Below are 23,031 nucleotides of genomic sequence, written 5' to 3'. Positions count from 1 at the left end.
TTTCGCCCCCTTACTAGTTATCGCCCACCCTTTCGCCCCCTTACAAATTATCGCTCCCGACTTACTAAAATCGCCCCCAGGGGGGCGATATTGCCCACTTTGGGAAACCCTGGTTTAAATGAACAAATTATTAAATAAAACAATTTTACGTTTTCTAGTTTAAATTAATATAAATTTAAAAAATCATTGTAATATGATTGTGAAAAGCTTAAAAAGCGACTATAACCAATAAATTTTTAGCAACTGAAAATTACTTAAACATTTAAAACTACTCAATAAATAATTTTCTTTACTTTATCACATTTTAAAAGTTAAATGATTTTTGTTTTCATATGCACCAAACTTTTTATGATTATATAAACTCTACACTTCTATTTACTTAAATCCTTTAGAATTTTTCAATAATTTTTAAATGAAACTAGTATTAATTACAGGCTATTTGTTTAGTTATTTAAATCTAGCAAATTATATTGATTAAGTAGGAAACAAACGAATAACTTAAGATTTTCATTCAGTATTACGTTTTTGTTATATTTATTATTATTGTATTCTAAGACAAACAACATTGTTTTTTTATGTTTTTATTTTAAAGTAAATTTAACAACATATTAGATTAAATTAAACTTTATAAAGTTAAATATTTTTTTTATCACCTAACTTAAAGCAACTATAAAAAATAGTCATAAATTAAAGTCTATATAAAGTTATACTTACAAAAACTTTACTAATGATTGATTTGTTAAAAAACTTTCTTATACTTTTACATCTTGTAAGTTTATTCACAATGTGTTTAGTTAAATTTTACTTTTTGTTTTTAGACTAATTTTGTTTATGCAAAACATGTATGATGGATGAAGAAAGCAACTCAATTCCTTTTCAAGCACCAAAAGTTTTGTATGAAAACAGATACTGTAACCAAGACGGCTTCAGTATTTTGATTTGTGGAGGAAAAGACAAAAACAAAAAGGTTACAAACAAAGTTTTAGAATTGGAAATTCCTAGTTTTAAAGTGAATAAATTTCCTTCAATGGTAGAACCGCATTATTATTGCTATTTAGCTACTGTCAAATGTGATATAATTGCTCTAGGTGATAGAATAGAAGTTAAAAATATTTCATATGATTCAGTTGTATCTGTTGAAATTTATTCTGCAAAAAATAAAAGTTGGACTAATCAAAGCTTACAAGTTGAGGAGTTTAGTTGCTGCGTTAGTTCATTTATGGGTAAAGTATATATAATTGAAAGATTTAGTGAACACTTTGGGAATTATATCAGTTCGTGTTACATTCATGATATAGTAAATAATTCATTGATTGCAAGAGAAAATTTAAATGTAGCAAGAGAATATGCTGCTTGTACAGTTTTTGAAGGTAAAATTGTTGTTACTGGAGGATATAACTTTGATCAGGGAGGTTTAAAATCAGTAGAAGCATATGATCATCATGAAAATAAATGGACATATTTACCTGATGTGGTTGAAAAGAGATATAATCATGCTGCAGTTAGTATGGGTAATAAAATGTTTGTTATTGGTGGAAACGAAACTATAAATTGTGAACTATTTGATATTTGTTCAAGAGTGTTTACAAAAATCAATTCAGAAATAGTTGCTTGTTTAGCAAGACAGTATTTTGAAGCATTTAACATTGGTAAAAGTATTGTAGTATTTCAAAATTCTGGCGAACCTCTAACAGAAACAGTTGTTTACGTATATGATGTTGAAAAAGAAAAATGGTTAAACATTCGGTGTGCTTTTACTGAAAACATGTTCGAACCAAGTTATGTAAAGTACTACACTTAAATTTCAGAAGCTATGGGGACAATAAAATAGAGAATTTATGAATTTTTAAATTTTGTTTAAGTTAATCGTAGCTTATTTTTAAGTTTCGTTTCAAACATTTTTTTGGTTGCTTTGCTTCGCTTATGTTCAATAAAAAAGGTTATATTGAAAAAAAAATTTCAATTTGTTTTGTTAATAATAGTATAAAACCACATAAATACTTAATCTGTTATATAATTACAAATTTATCTGGATTATTCCATTTTTTAACTAAATTTCTTTATATACTCAAAAGTAGTTCGTTGCAAAGAATTAATTTTTTAGAAGGCAATAATTAAACTTGAAAATTTACTTTTTAACTGGTAACTTCTTAATAAATATTTTAAATAGACGCTTTGTTAAGAAAAATTTACGAGCTAATTAAGAATTATTTTTAATGAACATTCATCATTAAATAAATTATACAAATATTTCATAGTAAATATTTTTTTCTTGAGTATTTTGTAGAATGCATCATACATGCACAGGTTAAAGATAATTAAATTACTCCTATTTATATATTTTTAATTATAGTAATTCAAACAAAAATTATATTTAAGTTGAAAAAAATGATTAAAGATTTAAAACATTTAAGTGTTTTTTTTCTTTAGCTAAAACAGACCTACTTTCCTATTTTAGTGTAGTTCTTAAAATTTTTCAATAAACATAAATTTTAACTGTTTTAATTTTTTAAATGGATTGTAGTATAACTATGATGTGAATTATAAATTTACTGTAAGCAACAAATACTATTGCACATTTTTTGTCAAAATTTTTGTGCTTTTACAACTATTACTAATGTGTTTTTATTTTAAAACATGTTTATTACCTGATTACTTTTTAATATTTCAAAACTAATGAAATATTATTTTTAAATATTTTTATTTAACCAACACAAGGGATTTATACAATTTTTTTTTTTCTTTTAATCTTAGTTTAACGTTTTTACAAAGTAAATATGTAATTATTATTTCTAAAAACTAGAGCTTGTCTAAATGCTTTTAATTTGACATAATCAAGCTTTATTTATAATTAAATGAAATTTATCGTAATGTTTAAAATTTTCTTACTTTTTTAACGAGAATAATATGTATTAATTAGTTGTAATCAATTTAAACCACGGTTTATCAGCCTATTTCCTTGGAGAAAATGTTAGAAGCACTCGTTATAAAACAAATATTTTCAGCGGACCAAGTTATTCAAAATAACAATTGTGATCCATAGTAAATACCAGTTATAAGAAAATATTAACAAAATAAGAAATATCAATTACTAACTTTCAAGCTAGAATCCTGACTGTTTTTAATCTGAAAAATATGTAATAAGCAAAATTTAAATTGTTTGTGAAAAACGTTTGTGTAAAATAACTAATAGCCTCATAATATTTCAGTTAGTATTTTGTTTATTTTATTTCAGTTAATATTTATATGAAAACTTAGTATTAATAAAACTATAGTTTAACAACACTTTTTGTATAGGCTCGGTATTGCTTTACATTTATAGAGAATACAAGTTTTTATGAAAAACATTAAAGTTATAAATATTTATATTATTGTTAGGAAGTCAACATTAGTGTGAGATGTTATTAGGATACTTAAGTTTGAATCAGCAAATTGGGTTTTTACAAATTTTTATATTTTAATTTATTAAAATCAATAAACTATAAGTAAACTATTGTTGATCATTAAAAAGTTGTTTAGAAATTGCAATTGGACAGAATTTTACCAACAACAGTTTAAAAAGTTTTATCAAACAGAAGTTTTAAATTATGGTGACGTAATTTTTAAATGTAATTTGAGCGTGCTGTTTAAGAAGATAAGTTTTATGAAAAACAAAAATTGATAAAAAAATTACGTACATTGAAATTTAGAGAATAAGAGTTTTTGTTTATAAGAATAATGTTTTCGTATTAGATCTGAAGTTTAAACAAAAAAATTCGGTTAGTAGAAAAGTCTAAAATCATATGTATAACAATAAGGCTTTGCTTGCCTTAAAAATTTAACCGTTATAGTAACAGATTTACAAAATATCGTTCAAATACTAATACATATAACTAAATATAGTAATTGTGGAACACTTCATTAAGATAATAATAAATTAATAAAAATGAAGTTCATGTAAACTAGCATATTTTTGTTTTCTTCTTAAAATAACAAATTAATATTTTGCACTGCCGAGAAGTTATATCATTTTTCAAACTTTTAAAATTTAAATTTATCATCGAGTAAGTTTCAAAACTTAGAATATAAAATTAAGTAAAAAAATTGTAGACTTAAATAAAAAAATTTGAGTTGAGAATCTTTTAGTAAACTAGTATGTATAGTATACAAGTGTACATTTTGTTATAAATAAAAGAGTTGAATTATATAAAATATTAGCAACATAAACTGTTTTTTTAACCTCAAAATATTGAAATTTAATTGTCTTTAAATGAAAAAAAAATCGTTTAAATAGTTTAAAAAGTTGACCTATACAAAAATTAGCGACAGAGAATCGTTTTAAAAATTTCAAAATATTAAAAGGTAATTGCCGTTGAAAAAAACAATAACGTATCATATAAAAAGAAAATAAAAGTTAAAAAGTTGTACTTAAATGTTGTAATTTAAAAAAACTTTAAACTAAATTACGAGAATCAACAAAATATGTAAATTTGTTGTAAACTTACCTTAAGTTAAAAGTTTTAAAACAGTTGATATTATTTTTAAAAGTTAAACAATTACTCAGCTAAGATTAAGAAAGGCTGCTTTTAATCACCTAAGTCATTCTAAGTTGTTTAAATTATTTTAAAATGAGAAATGTTATGTATCAAAACAATAAATTTTATAATATAAAATGAAAGTCCTGTTTACATTTTACTTTTTTTGCATCTTAAGACTTTAAAACAACTTAAACTGTCCTTTAAAAAACGTTTTAAATTTTTAGTTAACAAAATATCAAAAAAAAAATTAATACAAGCTCAAAGTTATTGTTTAAACAATATTCAGAACTTACAATTTTATCTTTAGAAACTACTAAAAACAATAAATATTTTGCTTATACTAACATCAATTAAAACAATACTTTTATCATTATACCGGAACCTATTATTTAAAAAAATATTATAAATGTTGTATAATTAATTAATTGTTCACTTATTCTAAAGTACATTATTTATTTTGTTTTGCAACTTATTAGTCTTTTTTGATTTGTTTATTTTACAACGTAAACAATATTCAAGAAAAGTTGAACTGAAAATAGAATATTTACTTTTACAAATAAAACATCTAAAAAATATTTGAAGTACTAATGTTATTTTTACCGTATCTGATTAAACTATGCTTAATTAAGTAAATTTTACATAATAAAAGTTTTATATAAAAATATGTAAACTTATGTTTTGCTTTACTGATACACTTTAAATACAAAGAATTTTTAATTAGTTTTCTATAAAAAAATATGTTAGTATAGCTTAAAATTTAAAATAATTAAACTAAGTGCTTTGCTAATCATGTTTTTACTCAACAAATTGGACTAAAACCTCATAATAAAACTCATAATAAGAATACTTACTCTTGAAATGTTATAGTTTCTATGACAAAACAGAAGTTTACATAATTGAGCTTTTCAAATATACATAATATCAAACAACTTTGAAGCTGATACATAAAAACTCTTATGAACTTAAAACAAAATCAACTAGGCAGCATAAAAAAGTGTTTTACCCTAATTGATGTTTTTAGAAAAAAATTGGAATTTTTTTAAAAATTATATAAATTATAATGTTTTAGAAGAACTTTCATCAAAATTTTAATATGGTTAGAGTAAAATAGTTAAAAACTAACAAAGCTTAAAGCAATCTATTTAAAGAAACATGCAGTTTTTTTGAGTTACTCTTTTAAATTTCGAGTTTAACAACAAACATTAAACTATTTTTTTAAACATTATTTTTGTAGTAAATAAGTAGTATTATTTTAAAGCATAACTGCTTTTATTTGAAACTAAAAATAAAATACACTCATACTTTGGTTGTTTTAAATATTTAAGACGTTAAATGAAAACATTTGACTTTCTTAAGATAGTCCGTAGAATCTACCTGTATAATAGTAGCAACTGTATTTTACAGTTTTTCAAGTTATAGAATATTTTTCACCACTCATTAAATAAACATTTTTAACTCTGAATATTTTTAAGTTAAATGATTATTGGTATTTATCAAATCAGCAAATTTTTTTTTTTGTTTTTATATTTCTATTTACTGAAATCCTTTTACATCATTTTTTTTTCTAGTATATTTAGTATGGCAATAAATAGTTATTAAAAATAGTTATTAAAAAGTTAGAAAATTATGAGTAATTATTAAATTTAATTTATGTTTCTACTCACTTTAATGTTTTTTTTTTGTTGTGTATGATATAATATACTTTTTAATGTGTATCTATATTTTTCCAAACTGAAATATAAACAGAGAGAAAACTATATATTCTTATTTTTAAACTCAGCTTTTCTTTAAGCAAAGTTTTTGTTAATTTATAAAATACTCATCATTTATAACTTATTTATAATTTTTACCGGCCATACTGTTATTCAAAACTAAACAAAATTCTAAAATAATTGCTGTCTTGTCCTAGACAAAGACAATAAAAAGTATTAAAATGGTGTACAAATCTATGACTTATTTTTTTTACGTGCACCAGGTCGTAAGTTAAAACAAAGGCTTTTTATGATTTTTAATAAAGAATACTTTAAATAGAATATATTTTTACTAATACAATAAATTGTTGACGTAAGGTTGATTTTTGTTATTTTTTAGACTGACTTTTTCCTTCAAAATATCTATGATGCATGAAAAATACGAGTCAAATCCTTTTCATGTACCATCAGTTTTGTACGAAAACAGATATTGTAACCAAGAAGGCTTCAGTATTTTGACTTGTGGCGGAAAAGACAAAAATGGAAATACGAAAAACGAAGTCTTAGAACTGAAAACACCTTGGTTTAAAGTGAACAAGTTTCCGTCAATGGTAAAAACGCATTTCTGCTTAGATTTAGTTGCTATTAAATCTGATATACTTGCTATTTGTGATAGAATAAATTTTGATGAAAGTTCAAATAACTTAGTTGTGTCAACTGAAATTTATTCTGAAAAAACTAAAACTTGGACTCATCAATATATGCCAATGAAAGAACGGTCTTGTTGTTTTATTATTTCATTCATGAATAAATTATATTTAATAGAAGGTGGATTATAAAAAGTGATAAAAGTCTTAGTATGTGTTATACCCTTGATATCAATAGTAATACATGGAATGAAATAGCCTATTTAAGTGTAGCGAGAGATTGTGCTGCTTGTACAGTTTTTGAAGGTAAAATTGTTGTTACTGGAGGTTATAACAATGATCATGGTGAGTTGAAATCAGTAGAAGCATATGATCATCATGAAAATAAATGGACGTATTTACCTGATATGGTTGAAAAGAGAAGTTCTCATGCTGCAGTTAGTATGGGTAATCAAATGTTTGTTATTGGTGGAGCATATATTACAAGTTGTGAAGTATTTGACAGTTGTTCGAGGGAATTTACAAAAATCAATTCGGAAATAAAATTTTCTAATATAAAAGGTTGGTATTTTCAAGCATTTAGTATTGGCAGAAATATTGTGGTATTTCAAGAGTTTGAAAAATATCTAACAGAAACAGTTGTTTACTTATATGATGTTGATAAAGAAAAATGGTTAAATATTCAGTGTGATTTTACTAAAACCATGTTTCATTCAAACTTTTTAAAGTACTCCTACTAAAAGAACCTATATTTACAAGTGTAAATAATTAAGAAGAAAAAATTTGAAGATAATTTTATTATGTTTGAGTTCTACTTTAAAACTGTAACCTACTTTGATTGCTATATTTAAATTTTAGTTTTTGATCAAATTTTAGTTTTTATGGTAATAATTATCACAAAACTATTTTTGCTTATAATAAAGTTCTAATTTTATGTTATAATAAAGCATATATACTTAGTCTCGTCTTATGTGTATTGTTGTGATGTTTATGACGATGTTGTTAGCAAATAAAAAATATTAAAATATTTTTTACTTTTTTAATATGTTTAAAGTTTTTTGTAGAGCAAATACCAAATTAATTTTGATTCTTAAGCAAAAAAAATGACTTACATATAAAATTTAAAAAAAAAGTAGATATTTAAATTTTTGAAAAAAAAATAACATGCTGAAAGGGATTTTATTCATAAAGCTTTAACTTAAATAAAAAGTATTTTTACTTGAAATGATATAAAAAAACAAGTCAATTACTTTTCATGTGCCAAAATATTTGTATGAAATCAGATATTGTAATCAAGAAGGCTTTAGTATTTTGATTTGTGGAGGAAAAGACATAAATTGAAAATTTACAAACGAAGATTTAGAATTGAAAATTCCTAGTTTTAAAGTTAATAGTTTTATTCAAATGGTAAAACCCCATTATAATTTCTATTTAGCTACCTTCAAGTCTGAAATACTTGCTATCGGTGATAAAGTCTAATTAAATGAGAGTTTAGTTGATTCTGAGTTAGTTGTAAATGTTGAAATTTATTCTAAAAAGGTAGATCTTGGACTCATCAAAACACGCGTGATTGTTGTTACTAGACCTTAATTTTGTCTCATGTGTATTGTTGTATTGTTTATGGTGATTTTGTAAACAAGTAAAAAAAATATGTATGAATATTAAAATAGTTTTTTACCTGTTTAAATGTTTTTGTAGAGTAATAACCAATTTAAGTTTGGTTCTGAGGCAAAAAAAAAACATTGCCTAACATATAAAATTTGTGAAAAAAAAAAGAGAGTAGTTAAATTTACCAATTACTAAAATAAACGTGCTGAAAGGACATTTATTCATAAAGCTTTAACATAAATAATAAGTGTTTATATTTATAATGGTAAGAAAAAAACAAGTCATTTGTTTTTCAAGTATCAACAATTTTATATGAAAACAGATATTGTGACCAAGAAGTTTAAGTATTTCTTTGCACTACTTTTATGCATATAGCTTCGGCAATAATATTGTTGTTTCAAGATTTTGAAAATGCTCCTACAGAAGCAGTTGTTTGCTTATATGATGTCTAAACGGCTTGTTAATATGCCTTTTAAGTGCATTTCAGGTCAAAGTTTACGACCACAAATAGAAGAAAAATTAAGCTATTTTAAGCAATAAATTAAGTTCTTTTCTTAGAAAGAAATACATCTTAAATGATTAAACTTTAGCCTTTCAATATTTTAAATCAATTTTTACAACTTTAAATAAAAAACACCTGTAAAAAAACTATTTTAAATTAGAACAACCTGTCCTCTTAAATCAATATCTTTTTGACCTATCAAACTTAAAACGTTTTAAATAAATTCAAGCTTGGTTGCTAAAATTTACTCAAAATAGTTTCGTAAAGTGTTGCTTTAAGAGTAGTTTTTAAACTAATTGATTATTTGTGTAGCGAATTCGAAAGACTTCACAGTTTCACAGTTGGCTAATCACTTATTTTAAACTCGGGTAACAAAACTAAACTAGTAGCAAGTTTTTACGGAAGGCATGAAATGAATTGCGATTTAAGAAAAAATAAAAGTTGTTTTTGTTGCATTATGAATGGAGATTAAAATTAATTTTAATCACAGTAGGAATTTTAATCGCTTTCACATGTTGTTTTTATATCTTGTTTTTATTAAAATTCTTTACTTTAAGCAAAAAAAATAAGAGATTAGTTGTATTATGTTCTCATGAAAAGACTTTAATAAATTTTGACAACTTAATTTTTTAACAATAACACTTTTAATAACGTTGTTTTTGAGCAATGCTGTTAGTTGATATAAACTTAATTATTATTAACAATTTGTTTTTTAAACTAACCCTAAAAGAATTTTGTAATATTAACAATTAACATTTTTATCGTAATTACTATTAATGTTCTTTTATCTCTTGTCTTTTCTATGTATAACAAAAACTTTTGTTATACAAGTAACACAATTTCAAAAACACTAAACATATTTCGAGCAATTCTCTTCAGTAACGTACAAAGCTAAAATGTAATAAGGTTTTACAAACTTATACAGTAACCATGTGATCAAGTAATCAAGTAATCAAGAGATAAATGAAAGACAAAAGCAGTTAGTAAAATTAAAATCAAATAAGTCCATTTACGTGATAAATAAACTTTAGTAAAACTAAAAATAAATAAAATGAAAACAATTCTTATAAAACATTACGAAAACAAAATAACAGTATAGTCAAAATCTTTTTGCTTACATAAAACAGGTTTTTTTAACAAAAAACAAATGGCTTCTCAAATATTAAATCAAACACATTACTACAAGTTTTAATAATTTTAAATTTTTCTTTAAGTTTTAAATAAAACTTTTTCAATAAACTTACTTCATAAAAGAAATTATAGAAATTAAATTTTTATTTATTAATAGATATTATATTTATTAATTACTAAGTTAAACCTCTAGAGTAAAGTAAATTCAGTAAAAGCCTTAAAAGCTAAACGCTCAAAGCGTTTTTTTTTTGTCAAGTCTTATACAGTGCTTATTTACTTATCCAGACTTCACTTATCCGCACGCTCTTTTATCCGGACAGTTTTATTCAGTTATATCCAAATACTTATTAATATTAAATTCTTTTTTTGTATGATAAAAGTATTTAAGCTTTAATGTGCTAAAACAATTTAAGGTACATTTTTTATATTCTATCATTAAGTTTATAATATAAAATAATAGTACTACTAAAGTTGACATTTAAACTTTGTTTAAAGCTAGAGATAGATTTACGTATTTTTAATTATAAACAATTTGTATCTGTTTTTGATGATAGATTTAATTAATTTTTTTTTTAAACAAAAAAAAAATCTATTTTATTTATAAGTAAGGACAAGTGGAAATACAAATGATAGTATTTACTTGTTCGACTCACAAAAAACGTATATCGTTGCAGAGAGTTACTAAATATGAACTTTTTTAACTAAACAAAATAATAAAATAATCTTTAGCTATTTTTATTTATAATTTTATTTTGTATTACTATCAATTAATAATTGTTGTACTATAACGCTTTTAATATTTATTTTCCATTGCATAATTTACAGCAGTAGTTTTATACAATGAACAAAATTAACTTTTGAACTTTTCAAAAAATGCTTATCCGGACACGTTTACAGAAATATATTGCCCAACAAGTCCGGATAAGTTGATAAGCACTGAACTTTGTTTTTTTTTATCTTTTCGACTTAACTGGGATTTCCCGAATTCATTTTTATAAATGCCCTCTTAGTATAAAAACATATGGCTCTTGACATTACATTTGACTAGATAATTACCTATTTACTTTTTCGCCGTCTTACTAATTAAGCCTTCTTACTATTTTAAGCCTCCAAATAGCTAAAATTACATATGAAAGAGAAAATTAGAATTAAATGACATTTGAAAAACCAAATGATAATTCGCAGTAACTTCCACTTTACGAATTAAATTGATTAATAAAAGAAATTGTTTGTTCAACATTAAAAGACATGAATATATATATGTTAAAAATAATCAATATAATATATGTAACACTAAAAGGCGTTGAATCCCAGAGATCCTGACAAGCTAAGCTTATCGGAATATAAACCACAGATTTTTGTATTAAAACTTTATTCCGACTAACAGCGTTTCACTGCTCTCATATAAATTTAAGAATAGATCTACGTAGTCTATAAAAGATTTAAACACAATAAAAAGTATGTATATTTATATATGCTCTAAAGTTATGTCAAACAAAGACTGTTGAGACAAATCTAGTTAATATAACTAATAAATTTACATCTACATTGTAAAACAGTTAAACATTTTTGTAAAACTGAAAAGTAAACATCAAGTAAAGTAAAAAATAATGTTTAAAATTTGTATGCGTCGGTTAAATTAAGAATTTAAAACTCACCCACAATAACAACATTTTTTAAGTTTTGAAACAAACCAGGTGCTCGGCTACAAAGATGTTTTACAATGTTACAATATTTTCGTTTTATCACTTATAATACATGAGTAATAGTTGTAATTTAAAATACCAAATTTCAACAATAAACGAAAAATATTGAAAACTTTGAGGTAAAGAAGTATTTTAAATATAAATAAAATATTTATGCAATCTTACAAACATAAGAATAATATAGTTTATTGTTTATGAAAAACATTTTATATCTTTAATTAATAAGAAAACAAAACTGTGTATTAGCTAGATAAGCAAATAGTTAAGAAGATATTAATATAGAATAATTTTTTTAACTTACAATTTCATTTTTAAATAAATCACTTACATTAGAAACATCATCTAATAAATTATAATAGTGTTTTCAAATAATCTCTTAAGTATGCGAGTACAAAACATAACAACACGATTAGAAAAAATACTTTCATTTTGTTTTTTTACTTGTATTTTAAATAAAATCGAACTTAGTTATCAACAGAAGCAAAAATTTAAACGAATTTTAAAAATAAGTTACAGTTTTTGAAATTAATTCAAAAAAAGTTACGAAATATTTATAAAATTCATTTTGTAATTATTTTATGCCCATTCCTAATGATTCTGACAATTAAGTATAGTACTTCACAAAACCTGATTGAAAAATGTTTCTAGTAAAATCACATTGAACAATCGACCATTTTGCTTTATCAACATCGTACATATAAATCACTGCTTCTGTAGGAAATTTTTCAAAATCTTGAAATACTACAATATAATTTGCCATACTCAATGCATAAAAGTACCATCCTTCTAAATATAAAGCTTTAAATTGAGAATTAATTTTAGTGAACTTTCTCGAACAACTGTCAAATACTTCATAATCTGTAGTTTTGTATCCACCGATAATAAACATTTTATTACCCATACTAACTGCAGCATGATCATTTCTTTCTTCAATCATATCAGGTAAATATGTCCATTTTTTTTCATGATAATCATATGCCTCTACTGATTTCAATTTAGATCAATTATTTACACCTACAGAAACGACAACTTTACCTTCAAAAACTGTACATTCAGACCAACCTCTTGCTACATTTAAATCTGCTGTTTTATACTATATTCTACTACTGACATCATAAGTATAACAAGAACTAAGAATTATATGACTACTTTCATTATATCCTCCAATTAGATATAACTCATTCATGAATGAACTAACACAATAAAAAATCCTCTTATCATTTTTAACATATTGATGAATCCATTTTTTGGTTTTTCCAGAAAAAATATCAATAGATATTTTCATATTTTCAATAGATGGTTCATCTAAAATATCATTAAGTTTTTGACTATCACTAACAGCTAGTATATTAGATTTAATAGTAGTCAACTTTAAAAAGTGATTTGATTTTACCATTGAGGGAAAATTATTCACTTTGAAACTAGGTATTTCCAATTCTAATACTTCGTTTGTAAATATTCCTTTTCTGTCTTTTCCTCCACAAATCAAAATACTGAAGCCTTCTTGGTTACAATATTTGTTTTCATACAAAACTGTTGGTACTTGAAAAGGAATTGACTTGTACTTCTCATCCATCATAGCGTTTTGAAAGAAAAGTTAGTCTAAAAACAGAAACTGAAATTAAACTTAAAATTTTTATTAAACAAAAGTGCTTTTTTTTTGCAAAAGGATTAAAGTTTTTCAAAAAAGCAATCATTATAGAATTATGCAAAGTTTAAAGTGACAATATAATACCTAAAAAGTATATATTTAGCTTATAAACAATAATTATTTTATAAATTTGACTATAACTTGGTGAAAAATTTTGTGTTTAAACCTTTAAATTGTTAAGTTTATATTTGAAATTTTTTTCAGTTTCATTTAAATAAAAATAGTCTTATAAATATTTTTACTTTCCTTAAAAAAAAATATATATTGAAAACATCATAATAATTAGAAATATAAAGTCAACAAATTGTAAGATTCAAAAACTTAAATAAACAGTTTACCACCAAGGTTAAAAACGTTTAAAAACTTACTTAATAACTGTTAAAGAATATAAGTAAATAGAAGTGTAAATTTTATTAAAACAAAAAATAACATTTTGCTGATCTAGTTGAAAATATATCATTCCATTTCAAAAACATGGCATGCTAAAAATTATTGTTCGTTAACTAAGTTAACTAACTCTTGTAAATTCATCAATTATTTTGAACCAAACACAAAAGTGCGTACCCAACTGGCAAAAAGGTACATCGGAAATTTTTGTCTTTATTTACCTACATTAAGCCTAATGCAAAGAATTTAAAAACTACTAAAATTTGAAAATAACTATTTAAAACAAAATCCCTAAAATCTTTCACCTAAAAAAACCCATATTGATTTACTAGCATAAAAAATAATTGATAAACTTTAAACTAGTAGCTTTCATAGTATATACAATTACCGTAATATAATTAAGATTTAAATAATTCATATCATTTCTTAGTTGTTGTTAGATTATGTTTATTTGATAAATTTAATGTTTTTAGAGCTGTTTTTTTTCACATCGATGTTAGCTTAAATTTAAACAAAATTTCAATTAATTTTAAAATATATTTTTTATTTTGTTCTGTTAAAACTCAAAAGTTAGTTTACAATCATATTTGAATGTGTTCAAGTTGTTTTTTAATTAAAAAAAAAAAAATTACAAGAAAGGTCCAACATAGAAGTGAACAATTTAAAATATTTTATAGATCTTTACTACTGTGAACATAAAATTAAGATTTAAAATAACCAACTTTTTAACATAAATTTATTTTGTTTTTCGATCAAACTAGCTAAATACTTTTTTTGCTTTATAGCAATTTAATTTACTTTTAAAAATGTTTCAAACTTTCTAAACAGATTTTTTTTTTGTAATATTATTTGTAATATTAGAGTTAGTCTATTTTATTTCGTTTCTGAAGCTTTATATTTATAAGAAATCTGTTATTATTTAATCAAACAAATATCATAAATTATATATCTATCAGCATTTTGTGTTTAATATCATTCCTTTTATTATACTGATCATTGAACGAAAAGAATTGCGCTCAAAAACTTGATCCAAGGACCTGGTGTACAAAAATACTAAAACCTTTTGGTTATAGAGTCATACATCAGATTACAGTTTAATGTCATGATCTGGACATATTGTTCTTTAAAATGAACAGTACTGATTAAAAAGTATATGTTGTTGTCTGTATAAAGATATTTAAAAATAAAAATAGTTTTTTTAAGGTTTAAACATAACAACTATTTACCAAGTTTAACTATATAAAACTATTTTTAGTAACATTAATTATTCTTTACTAGCAGATGTTTCAACTTTGCATATTTTTAAAATAATTGACTTTGTAATGATGAATTTTTTTTTTGTTTAAATTGTGTTTAGCTCAGTTTTGGTTTCTGCGTTTAGTAATTGTTTACTTGAAATAATTCGAAAATAACTCAACTTAACTTAACTTTTCTATTTCAATTTTAAAGCGTTTTCTTTAAAACTTACTGAACTTAATAATTTAGTTTAAGTTTACTGTTAAGTAAAGTAGCGATACTGAAACTAACAGTATATTAAAAATGTGAATGATGTAAAAATGACAAAATTTATTAAGTGATTTAGTAGTAAAATGAAATAGTCCAAAATATGTTTGTCATGCATTTATTAATCTAATGTGTTTAGAAAACATAAAGCGCAAAAAGGAAAAAATAAACAAAAATAAGCAAAGAAACAAAACACATTTATAACAACAGATGGTAGAAACTTAATGATACAAACTTAATTTTTATAGCAGCTAAGCATTTTATTAAAGAACTTATGCAAACTAAAATAATTAAACATACAAGTTCTTGACTCCACTTTAAGGATATTTTCGTACTTTGTTATAAAATCCTTGTGAAAATTTGTTGAACGTTTTATTAAATATTTACTTTTAGTATAGAAATTAAACTTTTTCAAATTATAAAATATAATTTAAATGATCGTCGTTAGTATTCAAGTTGTCATTAATTAAACTTTTAAATACTTTAAGTGCATTTATTTTTAAATTATCATCGAGTAATAGTTCGTTAATCGTTTTTAAAAAGGTGTTGAATATTTTCAGAATGTTAATTATACAAGTATAAATATTGGCTACCAGTTAACAGGGCATTCAGCTCATCAAAAACTAGAACACTAGTACAAGCAATTTTTTTAAATATACACAATTTAAACATTAAACATTGTAGTTAGTGATGCTTATATATAGAATTTTATAACAAATATTATATACCTTTTTTAACTAGTAGAAACTAGTAGTGTTGTGATTTCACCTAAAATTATTATGCCTAATTACTTCTGAAATTAAAAAAAAAAACTATGTAGTTTTTTAATAACAGTGCCGTTTATTTCAAAGAACTACAAAAGATCAATTTAAAGCACGTAATACTGACTGTAAATACAAATCAGATTGTTTACTTAACTATACAATAAATTAAGTTTATTCTTACCTTGTAACCTTTAAAAAAATAAATAGACTGTCATCCATGTTAGATATATTAAAAAACCTACTTTATAGGTGTAAAAGAATTTAAACTAATTAGAAGCGTATATTTCATTTAAACAAAAGAAAAATTTTGCTGATCTCTTTTAAAAACATCAATATATTTTTTTAGTTTGGTTTACTGTATGATTTTTATGCTGAATTAGTGTTAATATTCAAGTAAGTTCACAGAAATTATAAAAAACAGCTGCAACATAGTAGTATACTTTTTGAAACATTATTATTATAGCTTATAACTACTATAAAATTTTAGAATATTATATATTATCGAAAAACTCTAAATAACAAATTGACTGCATTTTTACACCAAATGTAAATTGTTTTCAAACAAAATTAGCTTAATACTTATTTTGATTAAAAAAAATTATTTTACTTACTAAAATTACTCATACCTTCTAAATGTTTTTATGTTGTATTTTATGTTAGAATAAGTTTATTTATTTAGACTTTTATAGCTAAAAAATGACATATAATTTATAGTTGTTATTAGTTGCTATTTAATTAAATTATAATATTACATTAAGTTTTAAATTTGTTTAGTATTTTTTCCTTTTATTGTTATTAAATATAAACAGTACTGTTTTTTTCTTAGTTTATGTATTTTCTGTATAAACTTAAAATGATATAGAAAGGAAAATAGTTGTACTTTAAGATTTAAACAAAACAACTGCTTACCAAGTTCATATAAATAAAACACATATCAGAAACATTGATTATTGTTGATTAACTGTTAGCTTCAAATTGCACCTTCAAAAATTATCGCTCTTTTAACTGATACATTATATAGTTATGTTTATAATGTGTAAGTTTTATTTTAGTTTCTGTTTTTAGACTAAGTTTTATTTCTAGCAAAATGTTTATGATGCATGAAAAAAGTAACTCAATTCCTTTTCGAGTACCAAAAGTTTTGTATGAAAACAGATATTGTAACCAAGAAGGCTTCAGTATTTTAATTTGTGGAGGAAGAGACAGGAATCAAAAAACAACAAAAAAAGTTTTAGAATTGGAAATATCCAGTTTTAAAGTAAACAAATTCCCATCAATGGTTAAATCGCATTACTTATTAAATTTAGCTACTGTCAAATCTGATATTCTCGCTGTTGGTAATAGTGTAGAACTAGTTGAAAGTTTAGATGAGTCAGTTGTATTTCTTGAAATTTATTCAGGTAAAACTAAAACATGGACTCATCAGTATATAAAAACTGAGGAAAAATATTGCTATTGTGTTGGCTCATTCATGAACAAATTGTATTTAATTGGAGGACATATAGAAAGCAGTGATGAAAGTCTTAGTTCATGTTATACCTATGATATTAATAGTAATATATGGAACAAATTAGCAAATTTAAATATGGCAAGAGATTGTGCTGAATATATAACTTTTGAAGGAAAAATTGTTGTTACTGGAGGTGAAAATAATTGGTCGACAGTAAAATCAGTAGAAGCATATGATTATCATGAAAACAAATGGACATATTTACCTGATATGATTGAAAAAAGAAGTGATCATGCGGCAGTTAGTATGGGTAACAAATTGTTTGTTATTGGTGGTTATAAAAATACAAATTATGAGATATTTGATAGTTTTTCAAGAAAATTTACAAAAATTAATTCAGAAATAAAATCGTCTGATTTTTGTTTCTATTTTACTGCATTTAGCATCGGAAACAATATTGTGGTGTTTCAAAGTTTTAAGAACTTTCAACAAGAAACACTTGTTTACTTATACGATGTTGAAAAAGAAAAATGGCTGAATGTTAAGTGTGATTTTATTAAAGATAGGTTCGGATTAAGTTTTGTTAAATACTATGTCTAAATGTGAAAAACAATTGAAACGTGCGTACAACACTGTCAAAGAAAATTTAGCAAAGTTTGTTTTATTTCATTTGAGTTAAATTTTGACACCGTATTCTTTTAATATTTGTTTTACTGACAATATTAAGTTTAATTATCTCGTTTCCTATTTATTAAACGAAACTTATGTTATTAACTACATTTGAGTCTTTGTTACAATAAACCAAAAAAAAAAGTAAAAGTGTCATTAAATGTTAATTTGTTAGAACTTCGTATTATAATACTTAATTATTGTTAATCTCAAGTTATTGCAAATAATTATATTGAATGAAGTAATATATGACATAACTAACGTTAGTTTCTTATTAGAATATTTTATAGCATGATAAAAAGAATTCTTAATTTTTTCTAAATACAACATAAACCAAATGTACTATGTAAAAAGTAAAAATTTCAGAAAGTAAATGTAAAAATTTACAAATTAAATACACCTATTGAAAAAAATTAGTTTAAAATATATTAGTATTAATGTATGTAATCAAACAGGTTATGATATTTATATTTACCTTTTTATACAAATTTTAAAATTAAATGTTATGATTTCTTAATAAGTATAAGTATATTTTAACCACATGGGTTTTTAATATTTGAAACTATATTTGTATTTAAAGTTTATAGTAATGTAATCGAAAAATGTAAATAATAAGTTCTTAAAATGTGTAAAAGAAGTAAAAGTTGTAGGTAATTTATATATTTTAATTTTTTATACTATTTGTTAACTAAATCTGTTTTTTATAAATGTTATATTATTTTCTTATAGTTTGAACAAGTCTTTCGTTTTTAATTTTCAAGAACTCATGTTAAGAATAAAACTTATATTTTGAATTTATTGATAAATAATTAAAGAAAAATGAAGCTAGTTAACAATATATTAATTTTAGTTATTTTTTATAAATAAAACTTTAATACAAAGTTATGGTGTTTCTTTCAATTTTAATTGTAAGTTGATTATTCTTTTTATACTTAAAAGTTTTTAGTTTTGTATACACGCACATGTTAGTGACAATTGAAATTATTCTTAATTAATTTTTAATCAAAAAAAAAAAAATTTAAGCTGTTTAATTGTTTGCTCCTCAAGCAATTTTGTTCCCTCGTGCAATTTTGGCTTCGTGCAATTTAGTCCCCTCGTGCAGTTTAGTAACCTTGTGCATTTTTGTCTTCGTGCAATTTAGACCCGTTCCAAAATAACTAAGTTTCATAAATAGGGTTATTTAAATGTTTAAATATTTTGCTGAGCTTTGAATGTATGAATTATTTTTATGATACAAAATATTAAATTTTGCAATTATTTAGATCCATAATCATCAAATAATGTAGAGGTAAATCAAATTACAAAGTAATATCTTTAATCAGTAGATTCTAATAAAGCTATAATTAGATCTAACAAACTTACTAACATTTTTAAGCTGTTACATAAATAAATTAATTTTATTAATATTAATTAAGATTAGAAAAGTTTCTGTAAAATTGAAACTAAAAAATTCTGATCACTCTTAGTCTAATAAAAAAATATTTTTTTTAAATAACAAAACAAATAAATCCTAGGTAGGTTAAAGTTTAATCTTAAGATGATTAACAAGTATTGATTTTGTAGAAACTGCTTTACCTATTACAAGTTTAACATAATTTTGGTTATTTGTAGCTTTTTAACTTTACTCAAAAAGAAGCGTTACTACTTTGTCCAGTAAAAACAACTTTTTAAAATAAGTTTTTGGTAATTAAAAGAAACACAGCTTTCAATAAACTCAACTTTGTTAATTGCTTTATGTGTTTTTTTTTCGGTTTTTTGTTTGTATGAAATAAGATACAACAAAAAATAAATAGAAATTATTCACGTAGAACTTAGTCATTAAGTACTAGTTTAGTTGTTGAAATGTTTTTGCTGTTTAAATATTGCGTGTGCAACGTTATTATTAGGCGGACTAGGTGTGGTAAAATATAATTATTAGTTGACAAAAACTACCAAGTTTTATTTAATACACGAGAGTAGGAAAATTATCTTTGCCAATATACTAATTTTGTATGAATTTTGTATTTAATTGTAAGTCATTTATTTTTATTTAGGTTTAAACAATAAATTTCTAGAGAGTTTTACACTTAAGGAGCCTTTATACAATTAAGACAACATTTATATTGAGTTTATTACTTAACAATTGTTTCACGCTAGATCGATGATCACAAGTAAAAAAGTGAATAAGCTAACAAGTTGCAATAGACAAACGCTTTATATATTTTTAGATGAGTAATTAGTTGTTTAGGTAATTAGTTGTTAATTTTAAGTTTATTATTAAAGATACTCGAAATTGCATTTACAGACAACAACAAACTTTTAAATTTAAGCTCAGAATTGGTGGAAAAATGTAGACATTTCACAAAATTTCATTTAAAAACTTAATTTACTAAGTTTAAGTTCAATTTATCTACCTTTGTTTTCGTTATATATCTTTGTTTTGTCTTTTGTTTTTGTTATTATTTTATTTTACGTTAATGATAATTTATTTTGCTGAAAATTACTAAAATTCAATTAATTAACTAATTACCTAAACAACTAATTACTCATCTAAAACAATATAAAGCGTTTGTCTATTGCAACTTGTTAGTTTATTTACTTTTTTACTTGTGATCATCGACCTAGCGTGAAACAATTGTTAAGTAATAAACTCAATTTAGCTTTTGTCTTAATTATACTTTTTTTTTATTTCCCCAAAGTTGAACTTAAGAACTAATTAAACGCTTGTATTTATATTCCCAGAATAACTTATGTAAGTTTTACCTCTCTTGGCCGAATTCCACTTAATATCTGTAAGAATTTTTAGAATTATTATATTCTCTGTGGTTCCGAAAGAAATAATCAAACGTAATTTAAAAAGTAATGATCAAAATACAAATAAATTGAACAAAACAACTTTATTAATATTGTGGGAGTTTACCATGAATAAATAAAATAGGTTATTACAACAAAGGGCAGGAATTAATGCAGTATCCTTGTAAATAAAATTAAAGTTGTTTACTTGTTTAAACCACTAGCTGCGTAGGTTAGGGGTAAACAGAACAATTTTTCGCAGTTTAGTGTGCACAAAATGAAATCAACTTGACGACCACTGGTTTAAATTTCTACCAAAACACTCATAAATAAGTTTTGAGCATCTAAATCATTGCTGTAATTTTCTAAAATAATGTTTAACTTAACTTTTAACTTATTACTTGTATTAAGAAACATCGTAACTTGTTGTGTTTTAAAAATTTGTTTATAAAATTTGACGTACTTTATTTGATATTAATAGAAACTCAATAGAGTACTAAAATATGACAGTAGTCAATCTGTAAATAAATATAAAGTAACAACTATCATCTATAGCTTTTTTAAAATGATGAGCTTATTGACCAAAAAACTGTTTACTTTATAAGTTTTAGAGAGTAATAATTAGTGATGTACCGGACTCACTATCCGGATCCGGATCCGGCCGGATATTGCAATTTTTTTCTGATATCCGGATCCGGCCGGATCTTGATATGAAAAAAAGTCCGGATCCGGTTCCGGCCGGATTCTAATTTGAAAAAAAAAGTTTGGATCCGGGAAGGTAAAAAACATTCACTACACTAGTAATAATATTATTAACTTACTACAAAGTTTTATACTAATCAACAGAATATTTTTTTAATATATCAAGTTATCAAAAGTAAATTATTTGTACTTAATAACATCATCTAATACATCATAGTTTGTTTAACATTTTTACCTCAATACTTACACGATTTTTGATTTTTTTTTGATGTCTACTATCTGTGAAAGTCTGTTTATTTTAATTTTAGTGCTTACAAACTATGAATAACTTAAGTTCATTTTTTAGTTAAACTAATTTATGACTTAATATTTTCAATCGGTATTTTGCTGTTAATACATTTCCTTTTATTGTTTTGTAAAATAAACAGAATTTTTATATAGTATTTAAATTTTAATGGAGCTTAAAATAAACATGATGAGCTAAAATTAAAGCTTTTAAGGTTGAAATACAAAACTTTTACTAAATTTATTTTAAATATATCAAGCGCTTGTTATTTAGAATCGATATATAGTTTTTAATTACAACATTAAGATTATTGAAATAGGCATATTTTCATAATGACCTTTTTTGAAGAATTTATTTTGTTATAACTTATACATCTTATAATTCTCTTTATAATTTGTTTTGTTTCATTTTAATTTCTAATATTTAGCTTTGTCCTATCGCACACAAAAAACTATGGTGCATAAAAAAAAACAAGTCAATTACTTTCCGAGTACAAGAAGTTTTGTATGAAAACAGATATTGCAACCAAGAAGGCTTCAGTGTTTTGATTTGTGGAGGTGAAGACAAAAATGGAAAAGTTACAAACGAAGTTTTAGAATTGGAAATACCTAGTTTTAAAGTGAATAAATTTCTTTCAATGGTAAAACCGCATTATCACTTAAAATTAGTTAGAATCAAGTCTGATACAATTGTAGTTGTTAATAGCGAAAATTAGTTGAAAGTTTGAATGAGTCATTTTTATTTCTTGAATATTAGTCTGATAAAAATAAAACATGGACTCATCAGTATATAAAAAATGAAACAAAGATTTGCTATTGTGTTGATTCATTTATGAGTAAGTTGTATTTAATTGGAGGACATTTCGAAACTCATATTGTAAGCCTTAGTTTATGTTATACCTATGATGAAAATTGTAATACATGGATTAAAATATTAGATTTAAATGTAGCAACGATTCTGCTACTTGTACAGTTTTTGAAGGTAAAATTGTTGTTACTTGAGGTTTTGGTGTCCATTGAAATCAGTAGAATCATATGATTATCAT

The sequence above is a fragment of the Thalia democratica genome, chromosome 4 (assembly GCF_965202585.1).
Source record: "Thalia democratica chromosome 4, ktThaDemo2.hap1.1, whole genome shotgun sequence".
NCBI lineage: Eukaryota > Metazoa > Chordata > Thaliacea > Salpida > Salpidae > Thalia > Thalia democratica.
Note: the sequence above shows the minus strand (reverse complement) of the source record.